General features: G+C 41.9%; 1 long non-coding RNA gene across 1 annotated transcript in view; it reads left to right on the top strand.

The window, feature by feature from the left end:
* The first annotated feature begins 6442 nt into the window (after positions 1-6442).
* Positions 6443-18223, top strand: part of LOC114811352 — a 30213-nt gene continuing 18432 nt past the window's right edge. Inside the window, exon 1 of the long non-coding RNA XR_003759038.1 lies at positions 6443-6580. This is a non-coding gene — a long non-coding RNA (uncharacterized LOC114811352). The remainder of the gene's footprint in view (positions 6581-18223) is intronic.

Genomic DNA, 18223 nt, shown 5'->3' on the forward strand with positions numbered 1-18223 from the left:
TCTGTTAACTTGTTAGAAAAAATGACCTCAAAATAAAGAACTTTAATCACCAGCCCATCCATATTCATTGAGGATATGCAGGGTGTTGGGTGCTTCTGTAAGGCCTAGGATAACATCTGAGACTACAGAGAAGAGGATTTTCTACCTAGCTGTTTCACTGTATATTCCAGGCCTAAAGTATTTGAAGGAGGGAAACAGTGGATTAGCAAGTGGTGGTTTGAACTTACTTGTGAAAAGGCTCATGAACAATGATGGAAGTCAAAAATAAATCTATAACCAGAAGGCCAGTGGTCTCCACCAACTCCTTCCATGTCACCTTCTTGCTGCTGCTATTGCCCTCCATCATCCCTCCAGTCCACCCTGCCCCCTGCTGCAGCAAAAGGGTTTTCAGACATGGGGGTTCATGGCCACAGTAGCCAGAGAATAGGAATTTGGGACAGAGGAGCAGCCAACCATTGGAGAAGACATAGCGTGGCCAGGTGAATGAGCACGGACCCAGGAATCAGAAGAAACAGGGTTCTAATTCCGCCTTTGTGGCATGTTTGATGTGTGACCTTGGGCAAGTCACTTCACTTATCTGGGCCTCAGTTCCCTCAGCTGTAAAATGGGGATTAAGCCTGTGAGTCCCATGTGGGGCTGGGACTCTGTCCAACCTGATTAACTTGTATCTATTCCAGTCCTTAGAACAGTGTTTGGCACATGGTGAGTGCTTAACGAGTGCCATAATTATTATTATTGTTAAGGAGCCGGGCAGATAGCACGGGGTGGTAGAAAATGAGAGAGATGGGGCTGGAGCTGCCACTGTTGGCAAACAATATCCATCCCCCTTCCCTCTGCTCCCCCTCCCCCTCCCCTCAGCACTGTGCTCATTTGTATATATTATTTATTACCCTATTTATTTTGTTAATGAGGTGTACATCCCCTTGATTCTATTTATCTTGATGATGATGTCTTGCTTTTGTTTTGTTCTGTTTTGCTCTGCTGTCTGTCTCCCCCGTTTAAACTGTGAGCCCGTCATTGGGCAGGGATTGTCTCTATCTGTTGCCGAACTGTACATTCCAACTACTTAGTACAGTGTTCTGCACATAGTAAGTGCCCAATAAATACTGTTCATTGAATGAATGAATGAAGAATGCTACCACCCGGGAACACCGTTCAGGTACTTTTCTTCTACCAGGGGCAAGTCCAGGCTTGTCCTGGATTAGATGGGGCTCTTATCATTTTATTTTTCCTTATGTGCCTGTCACCAATCCCCCTTTCCCCACTTCATTCTTAGACTGCCAGTCCCTTGAAGGTATGTGAGCAGATCTAGTTCTAACCTGATTAAATCTTGCCGCCCAGTACTTGAAACAAAGTGTTGGATAGAGTAAGCCCTGAATAAATAATAATAATAATAATAATGGTATTTGTTAAGCACTTACTATGTGCCAAGCACTGTTCTAAGCACTGGGGGAGATACAAGGTAATCAGGTTGTCTCACATGGGGCTCACAGTCTAAATTCCCATTTGACAGATGAGGCAACTGAGGCACAGAGAAGTGAAGTGACTTGCCCAAAGTCACGCAGTTGACAAGTGGCAGAGTGGGGATTAGAACCCATGACCTCTGATTCTCAAACCTGGGCTGTTTCCACTGAGCCACGCTGCTTCTCTAAATACCATTACTATTACTACTTTCGTCTCTGCTCATAAATTGTCAGCTTAAAGGAAACGGGTTCAAAATTTGGGACAATATCTTCTGAAGAAAGGAAAAATTGCCCGTTCATTTTTGCAGCTGGAATCTGGGATTCTGTGTCTTCCTGCTCGCCTGCTCATTTTACTCCTGCTCATATTTTATCTGCCTTCTCTAAGTCATACTGCATCCTGGAAGAACAGCCATTTGTCAATTTATCAAATAAGTAATGGTTTCTAGAATATTTAGATAGTGTTTTTTGAAGTATGAGGTAGACATGAAAGGGAAGGCAGGTGTTTGGGATATTGGAAAGTAATTTGGGTAACTAGTTATTATGGTATTTGTTTATTCCTTCAATCTTATTTATTGAGCATTTACTGTGTGTAGAGCTCTGTACTAAACACTTGGGAAGTACAATTTGGCAACAGATAGAGATGATCCCTACCCAACAACGGGCTCACAGTCTAGAAGGGGGAGACAGACAACAAAACAAGTAGACAGGCATCACTACCATCAAAATAGATAAATAGAACCATAGATAAATGCACATCATTAATAACATAAATAGAGCAATAAATATTTACAAATATATACAAGTGATATGGGGAGGGGAAAGGTAGAGCAGAGGGAGGGTGTAGGGGCTATGGGGAGAAGAGGAGGAGCAGAGGAATAAGGGGGGCTCAGTCTGGGAAGGCCTCCTGGAGGAGGTGAGCTCTAAGTAGGACTTTGAAGAGGGGAAGAGAGTTAGTTTGGTGGATGTGAGGGAGGAGGACATTCCAGGACAGAGTTAGGACGTGGGGCAAGGGTCGACTGCGGGACAGGTGGGAACGAGGCCCAGTGAGGAGGTTACTGGCAGAGGAACAGAGTGTGGGCTGGGCTGTAGAAAGACAAAAGGGAGGTGAGGTAGGAGGGGGCAAGGGGATGGAGAGCTTTTAAGCCAAGAGTGAGAGTTTTTGCTTCATGCGCAGGTTGATAGGCAACCACTGGAGATTTTTGAGGAGGGGAGTGACATGCCCAGAGCGTTTCTATAGAAGGATAATCCGGGCAGCGGAGTGAAGTATAGACTGAAGGTGGGAGAGACAGGAGGATGGGAGATCAGAAAGGAGGCTGTTGCAGTAATCCAGTTGGGATATTATGAGAGACTGTACCAGCAAGGTAGCAGTTTGGGTGGAGAGGAAAGGGCGGATCTTGGCGATGTTGTGAAGGCGATACCGGCAGGTTTTGGTGATGGAGTGGATGTGTGGGGTGAATGAGAGAGCGGAGTCAAGGATGACACCGAGGTTGCGGGCTTGTGAGACGGGAAGGATGGTAGTGCCATCCACAGTGACGGGAAAGTTGGGGAGCGGACAGGGTTTGGGAGGGAAGATAAGGAGCTCGGTCTTGAGCTCTAGCTTGTTAAGTTCTTACTATGTGTCAGCACTGTAGTAAGGGCTGGAGTAGATATAAGTTAATCAGGTCAGACACAGTTCCTGTCTCACATAGAGCTCACAGTCTTAATCTCCATTTTAGTGATGAGGAAACTGAGACACAGAGAAGTTAAGTGACTTTCCCATGGTCACACAGCAGACAAATGTTAGAGCTGGGATTAGAACCCAGGTCTTCTGACTTCCAGGCCCCTTCTTTTTCTACAAAGCCACATTACTTCCTAGTGAGTAGATAAGGAGGATCTCTACTATCAGTGTGGTTCCCTTGCATCGGTAATAGCACAGTGGTCAGGAAGGGCAAGATTGTAACTCGTTTCATACCCCTGAAGCCTGCATTTCAAATGGATCTAGAGACCAGATTTCTAGCTGCTCATGCTAAAAACCAATCCATTTACAGTTTCATTTGAATGCATTATAAGAGCTGATCCTTGAGCCTCATCTCATCAGATTTTGCTTTTACTCCTGGCTCTCTTTGCCCTATTGTTCTTTTTCTCATCATCTCTGAGGAAATATGCATTTTGACTTTTTAAATATGTCTCAGAATGGAAGAAAGTTATTCAAAAATGACATGAAATCATAGTAAAACACCTTGGATTTAAAGTGTGTCTTTTTTCCATGGTGGTTCAAGTGATGTATATTTGCTATATTAGTCACGTCTGAACAGATCAGGGAGGCAGGAATTGAACAGAGTTCTCTTTTTACGGATAGGAAAATGAAGGTAAAGAGGGGTTCATTCACCCACACTTACACAAGGCTCTAGGAACTCAGGTAAGGGCAAAGATAGAAAGGTTTGTGAAAATATCATATTTTCCACCCTAGCCATTTTGAAATTGTAAGCTCCTTGAGGTGAGGGATTGTAAATACCTACTCTATTGTATTCTTCCAAGCACTTAGGGCAGGGCTCTGCACACATTAATTACTCAATAAATCCCACTGATAAATATTAAGGTTTACAGCTCACAGACAAGTACTGGTTTTTCTGTTCAGAGGGTTTAACCCACACATACCAGATGGAACTAGGCAGAGTGTAGGCCTCCAAGGCAAGGAACCCAAAGGCATATAGGTGGAGATTAAATGGTGAGTAAAGTTCTTATTCTTTCCCCCTTTTTTTGCTAAGCATTTACTACATACCAGCCATTGTAGTAAGCACTGACATAGGAGAGGTATGGTCGAGTGGATACAGAGTGGGCCTGGAAGTAGAAGGATCTGGGTTCTAGTCCCGGCTCTGCCACTTGCCTGCTGTGAGACCTTAGGCAAGTCACTTCACTTCTCTGTACCTCAGTTACCTCATCTGTAAAATGTGTATTAAAGACGGTGAACCCTATGTGGGATAGAGATGTGTCCAACCCAATTTCCTTATATCCTCCCCAGTGTTTAGAACAGTGCCTGGCACATAATAGTTGCTTAACAAATAAATACCACAATTATTATTATTATTATTAGGTTAGACACAGTCCATGTCCTACATGGGGCAAACAGTCTTAATCCCCATTTCAAAGATGAGGTGAAACTGAGGCATAGAAAGGTTAAGCAACTTGCCCAGGTTCATTCAGCAGAAGGTTTTCTTTCCCTCTATACAGAAAGTTTGTGCATGGTGGAGAGAAGCAGGAACTCTCAGGCCTGGAGTCAAGATGTTGAGAGGACTCCTGGGGTGCTTAGTGGAAGCCAAAGTCTCTCTGCTTTCACTCTCCCTGAAATTACCATCTCTGAGATCTGTTTTCCCCTGACCTCCCCTGATTCCAACTCTCTCATCTCTACAACATTTTGAACTCGGAGTGAAATGGCAGGATGAGGACTTCAAGGGCCATCGACGATCTCCAGGATTCCAGATTGGAACATGCAACTTTCCTATAATTCAGCAAGCAAAGCATTTATATTTTCATATCTACCAATTATGTATTATGAATTATTTATATTAATGTCTGTCTTCCCCTCTAATTTATAAGCACGTAATGGGACTACCAATGTGTCTGTCAACTCTGTTGTATTGTACTCTCCCAAGTGCATAGTATAGTGCTCTGCACCCAGTAAGTGTTCATTAAATACCACTGATTGATTGTTCAGTTGTCACATTTGGGTAAGGGGCCTTTACTTCCTGAGACTTTTGGTCACTTAGCAATGTCGCTACCTGCTCTCTCTCCCTCTTGAACTTTGAGTTCCACATGGGTTGGGATCATTATCCATGCTGCCTAGATTGCAGCTTTCCCATGCTTAGGGCAATCCATGAGTAAATTTAACACTGAGTAAATTCATTAATTCATTTAATCATATTTATTGAGCGCTTACTGTGTGCAGAGCACTGTACTAAGCACTTGGAATGTATAATTCAGCAACAGATAGAGATAATCTCTGCCCAACAACAGGCTTATCAAATGCCAGAATTCTATCATCTCAGATGACAAAACTTACTTTTCTCCTTATTCCAACTCCCAGATATTATGACTAAAGCAAAAATGCAAGGAGCGTTTACAGAAGCAATGCAGTGAGTTAAGAGACCCTCTGGTCTCAGTGCAGGTGTAAGAAATTATACACTTTGACAACTATTGAATACTGAATTCTCACAGTAGATCAACCCCAAATAACTAATTACAGAGATTTCTGGAGCAGTGATGTACAGTGTTCAGTTATGGGGAAGCCACCATTCCATTCTGAGAGAGGCGGCATTTCGTTCTTAATACGTTGTGTGGCCTCATGAAAAAAGAGCACAGTGCCTGGTCTAAGCCTTTGGGTATCTCCAGCTGTGCCTGAGAATCTCTGACAAAGAAGGTTGTACAAAGCAGCGGGCTTCCTATGAGGCTCCCTTTGTCCACAGAAGCATTAATATTCCAAGTGAATTACCTGAAAACATACCCTAGGCCTACTAGCCTGGATGAATAGCCAGGTTTACAAGAGGAAAGTTTGGGTCTTGAAATGAACTTTTCCTTCTTGTCTGGCGTCTTTGTGGACACAGTATAATACTTTTCCAGTCCTTTCACACTCAAGCCTATCCTTTAGGACGGCAAGTTCTCCCTGCTCAGTTTTTCTAATCACATCCCTCCCATCCTGATTCAAGCCTTTTAGAAAGGACAATTCCAGGATGTGGTGAGGCCACAATAAGCTGCCTTTTTAGTGACTGTTTGTGAGCCTGTGAACAACAACAACAAGGATAAGACTCAAGAGACACTGAGGTACTCTATTTGAGGCAGGTGATTGTGGGCCTTGTGGGGGTGGAGCATGGACGGGGCTTGGCTTTCTCTCCCTCTTCTACCTAGTAATGGGTCTGGGCCAATCAATGACTGCAATGTAGAGCCCCAGCTGTGATGCCTAAGGCAGATAAAAGGCAACTGCTTTGAATCATAGGGGTGACACCTGGAGTTATGTGAAGATGGAGAAGCAAGCATTGGAGCAGCTGAAGGCAGTAGCACTTGGAAGCAGAAAGAAGAAACATTGTCAGAATGGGTTCTTCTGACAACAGACTAGTATTGGACCCTTGGTAGAGTGAGTGAATGTAAGTGTCACCCTCTTGCATGTTGGAAAAACTAAGTAAAAAACTTTACACATTAATCTTGGTGATTAGAGGTGTGGTTTGACTTCCACTACATGTCACTGAAGCTCCCCTGGTCCAGAAAGGTCCTGACTGGTATGAACCTGGGGGCTTCTAGATTAGAAGCCAGTTGCTGGGTAGGAATTGTCTATATTTGTTGCTGAATTTTACTTTCCAAGTGCTTAGTACAGTGCTCTGCACATGGTAAGCACTCACTAAATGAATGAGTGAACAGGAGGTCTTCCCTGATTGATTGCCCCCCCCCAGACTAATGAAAATTCTATTGTGTCCACTTTAATTGATTCACTTGTGTTTATTATTAGTAGGTATATGTATTTACACTCTTAACTACTGTATATTTGTCAATTTATGTCTACTTTCCTTCCCTCTGACATTATAAATTCATTGAGGGTAAGAATTATGTCTACTATTCTGAACATCCCTTCATATGTTGATGATGAATCAATTAATAGTCTTAACTGAGTGTTTACTGGGGGCATAATACTGTGCTAAGGGCTTGGGAGAATACATTAGAATTAATGAACATGACCCTTGCTTTTGAAGAGATTACAATCTATCAATCAATCATTTAATCAGTGGTATTTGTTGACCACTTATTGTGTGAAGAGCACTGTACTAAGCACTTGGGAGAGACCAGTGTAAAGGAGATAGGTAGACATGTTACTTGCCCAAAGGGAGCTTATGGTCTAGAGCAGATGACAGATATTACAATAAATTACAGATATATACTTTGGTGCCATTGGGTTGAGGGTGGGGTGAATATTAAGTGCTTAAAGGGATCAAATCCAATGCATAGATGACTCTGAAGGGAGAAGGAATAGGGGAACTGAAGGCTTGGTTGAGGGAAGGCCTCTTGGAGGATATGTGATTTTTAATAAGGCTTTGAAGATAGGGAGAGCTATGGTCAGTCATATATGAAGGGTGAGGGAATTCCAAGCCAGCAGGAGGATGTGAGCAAGTAGTCCGTGGTGAGATAGATAAAGTTGACATACATTGGTGTTAAAGGCACAGAGGTGAGAGACAAGGCTGATGCAGTAGTCAAGGTGGAATTTTGATAAATTCTTGGATCAGTATAGTAGCAGTTTGAATGGAGAGGAAAGGACGGATTTTAGCTTTGTCGTGAAGGTTGAATGGTCAGGATTTTCTCCAAGTGAATGAGTGTAGATGGAGAATAAAATAGAACAGACTAGAGTTGAATTGAAGGAGACCCAATCAAGTAAATGATAGCGGTAGCATGGGGAGCATAATTAATCTTTAAAATTAACATCCTATTAAGAGAAAAGGAAGAATTATTACTTTCCAGTATGATTTTTTTTACATTTTTTATTGCAAAATTGTTTATTCCTAGGGAGACATGCCTGTTCTCCCTTACTCTTATTTAGCTTTAATACACTACACTTAGATGCAGCGTATTAAACTTTTGGAAAAGGTTCAGAAACACCAACAAAACTTCAGCCTTGAAATTTTAAAAGTATTTGGGGGGGGTGGATGTGGGGAGGAGGGTGTCGCGAGTCGGGGGAGGAGGGAGACTGTGGTGTATGAGGGAGAAGAATAACTGTAGACAATCTCTCCAACAGTAAATGTGATGTCTGATTAGTGAGCACACTGTGTTTGGGTGCTTCAAGAAAATTAACAGGGCTTTCTCTCCCCTCTAATTGCTCTTTGCTTTATCCAAGAGACATTTGACTCATTCCTTCTTTTCTCCTGTTTTCTCAACCTCTGACCCATGTTCTCATTTACCCTTTTCAATCCCCACTGGATTTCTTTTTCTCCTAATCTCTCCGTCCTTTTATTCTGACCCTAAAAATGCCCTCTCTGGGGCACTTAGCCGTGTTTTATTGTTGTCCCTGGCTCAGATCTCTTGTCTATTATCTCTAACTAGCGATAGATATAAAAATGAAAGAGCACATCTCCGAGGAAAAAATACTGCACTGGGGCTCTGTCCGAACTCCTCCTTGGACCTTTTCCCTTTGTCTCGAGGATGTTCAAGATGTGGTGCACACATTTGTTGCAATCTTGGAGTGACTATTGTTTCTTGCTTTTATCTGTTTGGAACAGTATACCTTTTCCAGCTATTGAAATGTACAATGCTTTCGAGGATCTTAGCGCAGGATGGGGCCTTCATGGGCCATGTGGTGTTCCCCCTCCCTCCCATGTCACCACACCCACTTCAAGAGGGACCACACTTAACCCCACCCCCCCTCGACAGCTGAGATTCTGTCATATTTTCAAAGACCACCGGAGAAGTGGATTCAACAGCCTCCCTCATTAACCCATTGCAGTGTCCAACAATTCCCCTTTCAGGTCATCCTTTCTTCCATGTACTAAACTCCCTCCAGCTAGAGTTAAAGACACTTTCCTTTTACTCTTTTCTCAGTGGAGAATGAAAATATCTAGTCATCTTCCTCTTTATAAGAACCCAACGTGTGCTTGGAGACCATTAGATCTCTAACAGTTTTGTAAACTACTAGGGAAGCAGCATAGCCTTGGAGAAAGAGCATGGTACTGAGAGTCGGGGGACTTGGGTTCTAATGCTAGCTCTGCTATTTGTCTGCTCTATGACCTCGGACAAATCACTTCACTTCTCTGTGCCTCAGTGTCCTCATCTGTAAAATGGGGATTAAGTCCTACTCCCTCCTGCTTAAACTGTGAGCCCTATCTTGGACAGAGACTGTGTCCAACCTGATGATCTTGTACCTACCAAAGTGCTTAGAACAGTGCTTGGCACAAAGTAAGCACTTCATTCATTCAATTATATTGAGTGCTTTTTGTGCAGATCACTGTACTAAGTACTTGGAAAGTACAATTCAGCAACAAATAGACAATCCCTACCTAATGGGCTCACAGTCTAGAAGGAGGGGAGACAGGTGACAAGAAAAACAAAGCAAGTGTACAGGCATCAGTTGCATCAATGCAAATAGAATTATAGATATATACACCATTAATGAAATAGACTAATAAACATGTACATAATCACAAATGTTGTGGGGTGGGGGTGGTAGAGTGGAGAGAGGGGCGATGGAGAGGGAAGGAGGAGCAGAGGAAAAAGGGGGCTCAGTCCGGGAAGGCCTCAAAGTACCATAATAGGTACCATAATGAAGAGCAGGGACTCAATCCACATCTCCCCTCTCTTCCAAAGTCTCCAATGGTTGTCCATTCATCTCTGGGGGAAAAAAACCCCAAAAAACTCCTTACCGTTGGCTTTAAAGCACTCAATCAGCTCTCCCCATCCTACCTTACCTCACTGATCTATTACCACAAACCAGGCTGCATGATTTACTCTTCTAGTGCCAACCAATTCAATGTACCTTAATCTTGTCTGTTTCCCAGCTGACTCCTTGCCCCCATCTTCCTTCTGGCCAGGAGCTCACTCTTCCTTCATATCTGGTGGACTATTATTCTGTCCATCTTCAAAGCCCTCCTAAAATCACATCTCCTCCAAGATACCTTCCTCGACTGAGCCCTCATTTCCCCAACCTGCCCTCTCCTCTGTATCACCTTTGCATTTGGATCTGTAGCCCCTTCACCCTTGATATTCACCCCAACCTTAGCTCTATAGCACTTATGTGCCTTTAATTGCCTCTGCCATTTCCCACATTTCAAATTTATTTTAATGTTTATCTTTCCCTGCTCCTTGTGGCAGGGATCATATCTACCAACTCTGTTGTATTGTGCCTTACCAAGTGCTTAAAACAGTGCTCTGCACATAGAAAGTGCTCAATAAATCCTACTAGTTGATTTTTTGTTTATACATTTACCTCCATCTTTCCACACTCTCGGTACAATCAGCTAAACCCCTCTTCTTATTTCTGCATAAAACATTTCATATAATCTCTGATTCCTAAATGGTGACTAATTTCTTCCTACCTTTATCCCCTATTAGACTGTAAGTTCTGTGAGGAGAGGGTCCAAGTATTTTGCTTCCTATGAACTCTCCCAAGCACTTCAGTGTTTGGTCCACAGTAAGTACTTTTGTCCTATCTGTGTAGGTAAAAGACATGTATTATGGACTGATGTATTATCAGATGCACAGGTGCCACCCCTTCCCTCTTTCACTAGTCTGTTGTTTATGGTTTGCTTGTCTGCCTCTGTGTTTAATTAGCTAACCTTCACTCTGGCTTTCCCCAAAGTACCATATGAGGGCTCAGCTACAGAATCCAGTGGCAATAGCCTAGATAAATCTTGAATAAGGGATAATTTTGGCTTAATTTATAGTTTCTTCCTTAAAGCTAGGCATATGCTTCTTCTGAGGTACTGTTCACAATGTAAGAATCAAAGAGATAAGTGTATGAAATATTTTATGCAGAGCTAATTTAACCTTGAATAAGTTGAGGGAAGAGATAGTTACATTGACACTGAAATCCCAATCTGGCATCTAATTTCACCATCATTTAACTCCTTGAGCATAAAGCTAATTTTGTTACCCCCACTCAAAAGACAGGGACAGAAAATTTGGACACTCTGTCTGACTCTCTTTTTACTTCTTTGATGTACATTAGTTCCCATGGAAACTAAAATTGGGATAGTTGAGAGTGGCATCTTCAAATGGTCAATTTTATCTAATGCTTTGAAATGCAAAAGGTGACTTGTATGAAGAGAAACATCCAAGATAGTCTGAAGGACAATGGAAAGACAAACCTCTTCCCCCAGAAATGCTAGCCCAGTTCTGAAAAAAATCAGCATTCCAGATGTATCTTTAGAGGTGTCTTTTGTGCATCCCTGCTCCACTCCAAACTTAATGGTGCAAACAGGAGAAAACATCATTAGGTTTCATTTATTAAGAGAACAAGTGGTTTTTTCAGCACTATATCTGTGAATAAAAGCAATTTATTTTTAATGCCTTATTCCTATTCCTCTTATTATCAAGGAGGGTTTTCTTTGTTTAATTTTCCTTAGCGTGGACTTTAGGCTCCAATCTACTGATCCTCCAGGCACCAAACTTGCAAAGACTTTTAATAAGAGTTTTGTATGCAAGAGGAAAAAAAAAAGACAAGACAAACTGGTTCCCAAGGGTGTAAATGGAAAGGTTAACTTAATGCTTAATGGAATATATGTAGATGTATCATGCTTCAATCATAATTCAAAAATGACCATTTCTGATATATTCATGTAGCTAAATTCTTGATCTTTCAAACTAGTTACTCAAATTCAGCACTACATTAAAAAGCTTATCTAACCAGGGAGAAGCAGATCATGCATGAATAGTCACTTTTTTTTAATATGGATGGAATTAAAATGCTTTTAATGAAAGACGACTTGGAAAAGGTATAGCAAGAAGAATACATTTCAGAAGAGTGAGAACATGCTCTTTGCATGATGAGATTATTGTATTCACCTGTGGCTCAAACATCATTAACTTTATCCAGAAACTAAACACGCATATTACAACAACAATACATTCTTTATTGGTAATGTAAGTCACACTACTTCTATTCAACTTCCCACAGATCAGAACTTGAGGGGTATAAATAAGCAACGCAGCATATGTGACCTTCTGACCACAGAGTGTTAAATTCCAGGAACTCTATTACTCTACTACTTTTTTTTTATTTGTCTGTAGGAAATCACTTGATTTATGTTTGATTCCAGGGTATAATAAAAGTGCTCAGGTATGCTAAAATACAGCTACAGGGAACATATCAAAAATTTTAGCCCTCCAATTTTATGAATGAAAAATAACCTTTGATTAAGGAAATACACTCCACTGAGGAATTATCACTTTTGCTGGGCATCAGAATAAAATTAATTCAAGTATAAAAAAACAAAACAGTTCAAGTAAAACTTCACGAAACAGAATAGGCAAAGGATGCTCTATCTCTAAAAGGTAAACTGTTGACATTGCCTATGTAGACAAGAAAAGAAGACAGTCTATATATGTGGATCATTAACAGGCTCTCCTCCACATCCTGCCTCCTTGTATCCCATAATCACTCTCCCATCTTCAAAGCCTTATCGAAGGCATGTCTCCTCCAAGAGGTCTTCCCTGACTAACCTCTCCTTTCCTCTTCTCCCACTCCCTTCTGTGTTGCCCTGACTTGCTCCCTTTATTCATCCTCCCTCCAGGCCCCATAACACTTGCGGAAATATCTGTAATTTATCAATATTAATGTCTATCTCCCACTCTAGACTGTAAGCTCATTGTGGGCAGGGAATGTCTACTGTTTCATTGGGCTTAGTACAGTGTTCTGCACATAGTAAGCACACAAATACTATTGACTGACAACATTTCTAAATGTTGGTCTATTACAGAAATGTGTTATATTAATTTACTTTCAGATCAACGTTCATTTTCATGGCATGAGCTTCAGATAGTCTCCATCTAGGTTTAGAGGCAGATGCACCCATAGCACAAGAGAGCTTGTTGAAGATGATTTCCAGGCAAATTTTTAGATGTGAACACTTGGGATCATTCCAAGAAGAACCTAAGCAATTGAACATTTTAGGCAGTCTATGCTGATGTGTAGAAAGGCCTAAAGCAGCCTGGATTATTTCTGTCTTATTAGCACTTCATTTAACAGAGCCATGTCAGACCTCTGCCTCTCAACTCTGCTCTTTAGCTTCAACGTGATGAGGAAAAAAATGTCCTAGTTCATGTTAAGCAAAGTACTGACTTTGTTGTTCAGTCAGTGCTGGAACGTTCTTTGGTAGCCCTTGACTTAAAACCACTTTAAATTCCCCATAAAGAAAGTATTCAGGTCCTAGGTCATCACAGGTGCCTTTTGTGCACACACAATCAGCACCAGCTGAGGCTTAAATGTATAAAAAATGTCTCTGTGGAAAGCTCGGGAATACGTTGCAGTCTCCGTGAATTCCCCCAGGAATTTTCCCTGACACGCTTTGCTCAAAGGACTGTTATTCGTCTATACAGAGAGGAGAGCAAACAAGCTGTGCCCCTACAACCCCAGAGAAACAAGAAGGAAGCAAATCCATTTGCAGAGTGGATGTGCCAGCGTGGTTTAAGCCCACATTTTGGCTGGGTCAGCATGCCTTTGGGAAACACAGGAAAGTCGGGGCAGCCGAAACAGGTTTCGGCTGATGCCAGAAAGCATTTCAGGGACAACGCTTTGAAAACTGCTAAGAAAAGTAGCCTGTGATTGTCAGACACCACTTTTTATTGTATTTATTGTAAAGCAGTTAGTAATGTGGAACTATAATGCTTCTATATATTGCAGTGTTTGTTAAAGAGATTAAAAAAAAATATGTTATGCCGTTAAAGTCTCTTTCAAATCATGGGGGTCACACATTAGTACTTTTAACAGATTTTCCTTTGTATGTGGAATGTGAGGCATATCACCCTCGGGTACCCTCTTTTAGATTAATCAAACCCCAAAAGAAACGACACAACATGTGTATAGTACATGAAATAGGGGTTGATTCATTTTTTTTTTTTAACTTCAAGTCATTCTATTTCAGAATAGCATTGAAAAAAGAACCTCCATAGAATTTTTGAGGTAATAGGGCATTTATTTTCTTAGCAGCCAACAAGCAGTCCCAGGGGCAAGTTTCAAATTGATTAATCAATCAATGGTACTTACTGAGCACCTCCTCTGTACAGAGCACTGTACAAGTCCTCCGGAGCATGCAACAAAATTATCGGACACATTCCCCGCCCATAACATGATTACAGTCTTCTGTCTAGAATCCATGTCCTGATAAGTCTTTTGGTCTTGGATGGGAGAGGATAAGGGGAAACCAGAAGAGCATTTCACCATTCCTTCTTGAAGATTTTCCCAAGGGATAAGCATTGAGTTTGCTTTTTTTTTTGTGGCCGACACCATAAAATTTCACATCGAGTAGGAATTTTTTATGAGTCAAAGGCAAGAATTCAGGACTTTTTGAACATAAAAGTAAGTTGTTCATTATTGACAGGAACTGGAGATACAAGAAAGAGAGGGAAAGGAGGAAGACATTCAACATCTTTGAACTCTAAGTTCTTATTGGACAAACATCCTGTGTGTCTGGAAAATGAATTGCACAACCAAGAAACAGGCAGCCACTCTTAAGACAAATGGGTGACAACGGGTAATTCTTAAAAAAAGCCTAATTCAACTCAGAGTCTGAAAGGAACTTTTCAGAAATGTGTAAATTCAGGATTTGGAGTTGAATGACTAGAGCTATTTTTCTGCATGTGAACTTTAGTTCTACTTTCAAAATCTTCCTGGATGAAGTTATGTATGGGGAAAAAAGTTTTAGAGAACAGCATAGAGCAGTAGCAGCAGCATTCACTGAGCACCCACTTGGTTTGGATGAGTGTACTAACCAATGGGAGGTACTATATAAAGAAGCAATATGGTCCCTGCCCACGGGAAGCATGTCTTGTCTTATGCTATTGAGTCGTCTCAGATCCATAGTGTCTACATGGAGACATCGCTCCCGGAACACCCCACCTCCATCTCCAATCATTCTGGTAGTGTAACCATAGAGTTTTTCCTTGGTAAAAATAGTGAAGTGGTTTACCATTATCATCTTCCCGTGGTAAACTTGAGTCTCCTCCCTCAACTCTCTCCCATGCCCCTGCTGTCCAGCACAGGTGAGTTTGGTAGCAGATTGACTTCCACTCAGAAGCAGCATGGCATAATGGATAGAGCATGTGGCTATCCTGGTTGTAATCTGGTTCTGCCATATGTCTGCTGCGTGATCCCAGGCAAGTCACTTCCCTTCTCTGTGCCTCAGTTGCCTCATCTGTAAAATGAGGATTGAGACTGTGAGCTCCCCCTGAGATAGGGACTGTGTCCCTATTTGCTTGTATCCACTGCAGCACTTAGTACAGTACTTGACACATGGTAAGTGCTTAACAAATACCAATATTATTATAATTATGATGTCCGGGTGCATTAGTTGCCAGTGCAACTGGTGGAGGAAAGGAGAATGAAGCTCAGGATTGGGAGGATAGCAGAGGGAAGCATGTGCTGGGAATTTCCTCATCTGCCTCCATAACCATCTGCTTGGGCACCAAGACTGACAATCCCTGCAGCATGAGGGGCAGCTACTAAAGTCTTCCCCAGGCTTCCCACCACAGTGGCTGGGGAAAATCTGAACATGCCCCCACCAGCTTTCATTACTGTCTCATAGACAATGGCACACTTGGTCACTTAATGTCAACCTGAATGGCTAGCATTCCCTGAGAGTGTCTGCACTTTGAAAACCTGGCTCAAAAAAAAAAAAAGAGGGTCATTGAATGGCCATGAGAGAATGAAAATGCACTCTGCACTTTATCTTCTTTTAGTGCCAAGAAGTGCTAAAGTCTTGATTGTGTAGCACTTGTACACAGTCTACCAGAAATCCCTCCAACCAGTGCAGAATGCACTCCTCAAGGTGTCCCTTGGAGAGGAGGAGGAGGATAAAAGTTCTTGCTGCTACTAGGCAATTCTTCCCTCAGCCTTTTTTCTTTTCAAAAAACCATGCAGAAACCACTGGGCTTAATAAGGACATATCTCCTCCAAGAGGTCTTCCCTGATTAATCCCTCAATTCCCAATCCCTTCTTCATCATCTGTGCACTTGGATCTGTGACCTTTGATGTTCACCCCATCCTCACCCCCACATCACTTGTATAAATATCAGTAAATTACACATTATAAGTTATTTATTCATATTAATGTCTGTCTCCTCTCAGCACTGTAAGCTTAAAGTGGGCAGGGAAAAACTCTATTGTATTGAACTCTCCCAAGCACTTAGTACAGTGCTCTGCACTAAATAATAATAATGGTATTTGGTAAGCACTTACTACATGCCAAGCACTGTTCTAAGCATTGGGGGTGATGCAAGGTCATCAGGTTGTCCCTCCTGGGGCTCATAGTCTTAATCCCCATTTCACAGGTGAGGTAACTGAAGTAGAGAAGTTAAGTGACTTGCCCAAACTCACATAGTTGACAAGTGGTGGAGCCAGGATTACAACCCACGACCTCTGACTCCCAAGCCTGGGCTTAAGGGGCTCCTCAATAAATACCATTAATGATGATGATGTGTTATCTTTTTTTCTCCATCCCACCTTTTCCATGTGCCTCCCTCTTAGCACCTCTTTCCTCTACTGGCTTAATTTTTTTTAAATGGTATTTGTAAGCGCTTACTATGTTCCAGGCACAAGGACAGAGAATGAATTAATTAGGGTGGACACAGTCCCTGTCATACATGGGGCTTACAGTCTTAATCCCCATTTTAAAGATGAGGTAAGTGAGGCACAGAGAAGTGAAGTGACTTGCCCAAGACAAGTGGCAGCGGAGGGATTAAAACCCAGGTTCTTTTAACTCCCAGGCCTATGCTCCATTCAGTAGGTCCAGCTGCTTCTATGTGTCATCATTTCTCCCAGATCTACCCATCTCACACCAATTATGTCTTTTCTTATGCTTTCAAGTCATCTCTGACCCATAGCAAAGCCATGGACATAACTCTCCAAAAACCCGCCACCTCTATCTGCAATCGTTCTGGTAGTGTATCCTTAGAGTTTTCTTGGTAAAAACAATGAAGTGGACACTCTCTGTCTGCTCAGTAAACTTTAGTCTCCACCCTTAGCTCTCTTGCAAGCTGCTGATACCCAGTACAGGTGTATTTTGACTTGTAGCAGATTGTCTTCTACTCACTAGTGCCTGTCCAAGCTAGGAATGGAATGGATATGCCTCTGCTTGACTCTCCTGGTGCTGAGACTAATTAAGTACTGGAAATTTTCCAGGTGTGAACCTGAGAGGGGACACCAAACCATTCAGATCTGGAAAAAGCTAAAGATGTGCTCTCTCCTCTTGCCCACTCCCCTAAACAACCCTACTCCCTACCACCAATCAAAAAGCTAAGCAAAAACAAAGCCAGATGGGGAAAGAAGTGGGTAAGAGATATTTGGGGTTTGTAACGGAAATAGAATAAATAACATCATCTTGCATATATATATAGAGTCAATCTCTGATGAGCTAGAGGGCTTTAGAGATTTTGCTCTAAAATCTGAAAAGTGCTTCTAAATAGTTACTGAAATGGCACAGAGTGAGCATCAGTGATGGCTCAGTAGAACTAAGCCTGCCTGAAAATCAGAGCAATTGGAAAATGTTTGTGCTCAGTGACTCCCTGACAAAAGCAACAATAACTAGCACAGTAGGAAACAACTGTCTTCTGACACATTCTGATTCCAGCCCCAAAAAATGTCATCTCAAGTCTGCCGAATGGATTGAGTGAAAAACAACAGTAGGATTTCAAATCCTAGAACTAAGAAGCTAATGCATCACAGTTCTTCAAATCAGGCTGATCGCCTACAATGGGGAAGCCTGTTAATTACTGCAACCAACTTAAGTTTCTAATGCAAGTATATTTGTGCAAAAATGAATCCCCTGCAAGAGATGTTTTAGTGACCAGAGTTCAAGTTGACAGTTTGACATTCTGATTATCTCTAGTTGAATACGAATGGACTTGGGAGCCAGATGACCTGGGTTCTAATTCCAGGAATGTTACTTGCCTGTGGTGTGACCTTGGGAAAGTTATTTAACTTCTCTGTGCCTCAGTTTTCTCAACTGCAAAATGGGGATTGAATACCTGTTTTCCCTCCTACCTAGATTGTGAGCTCCTTGTAGGACAGGGTCCATAACCAGCCTGATTAACTTTTATCT

Source organism: Ornithorhynchus anatinus, chromosome 4, assembly GCF_004115215.2.
Source record: "Ornithorhynchus anatinus isolate Pmale09 chromosome 4, mOrnAna1.pri.v4, whole genome shotgun sequence".
NCBI classification, from domain to species: domain Eukaryota; kingdom Metazoa; phylum Chordata; class Mammalia; order Monotremata; family Ornithorhynchidae; genus Ornithorhynchus; species Ornithorhynchus anatinus.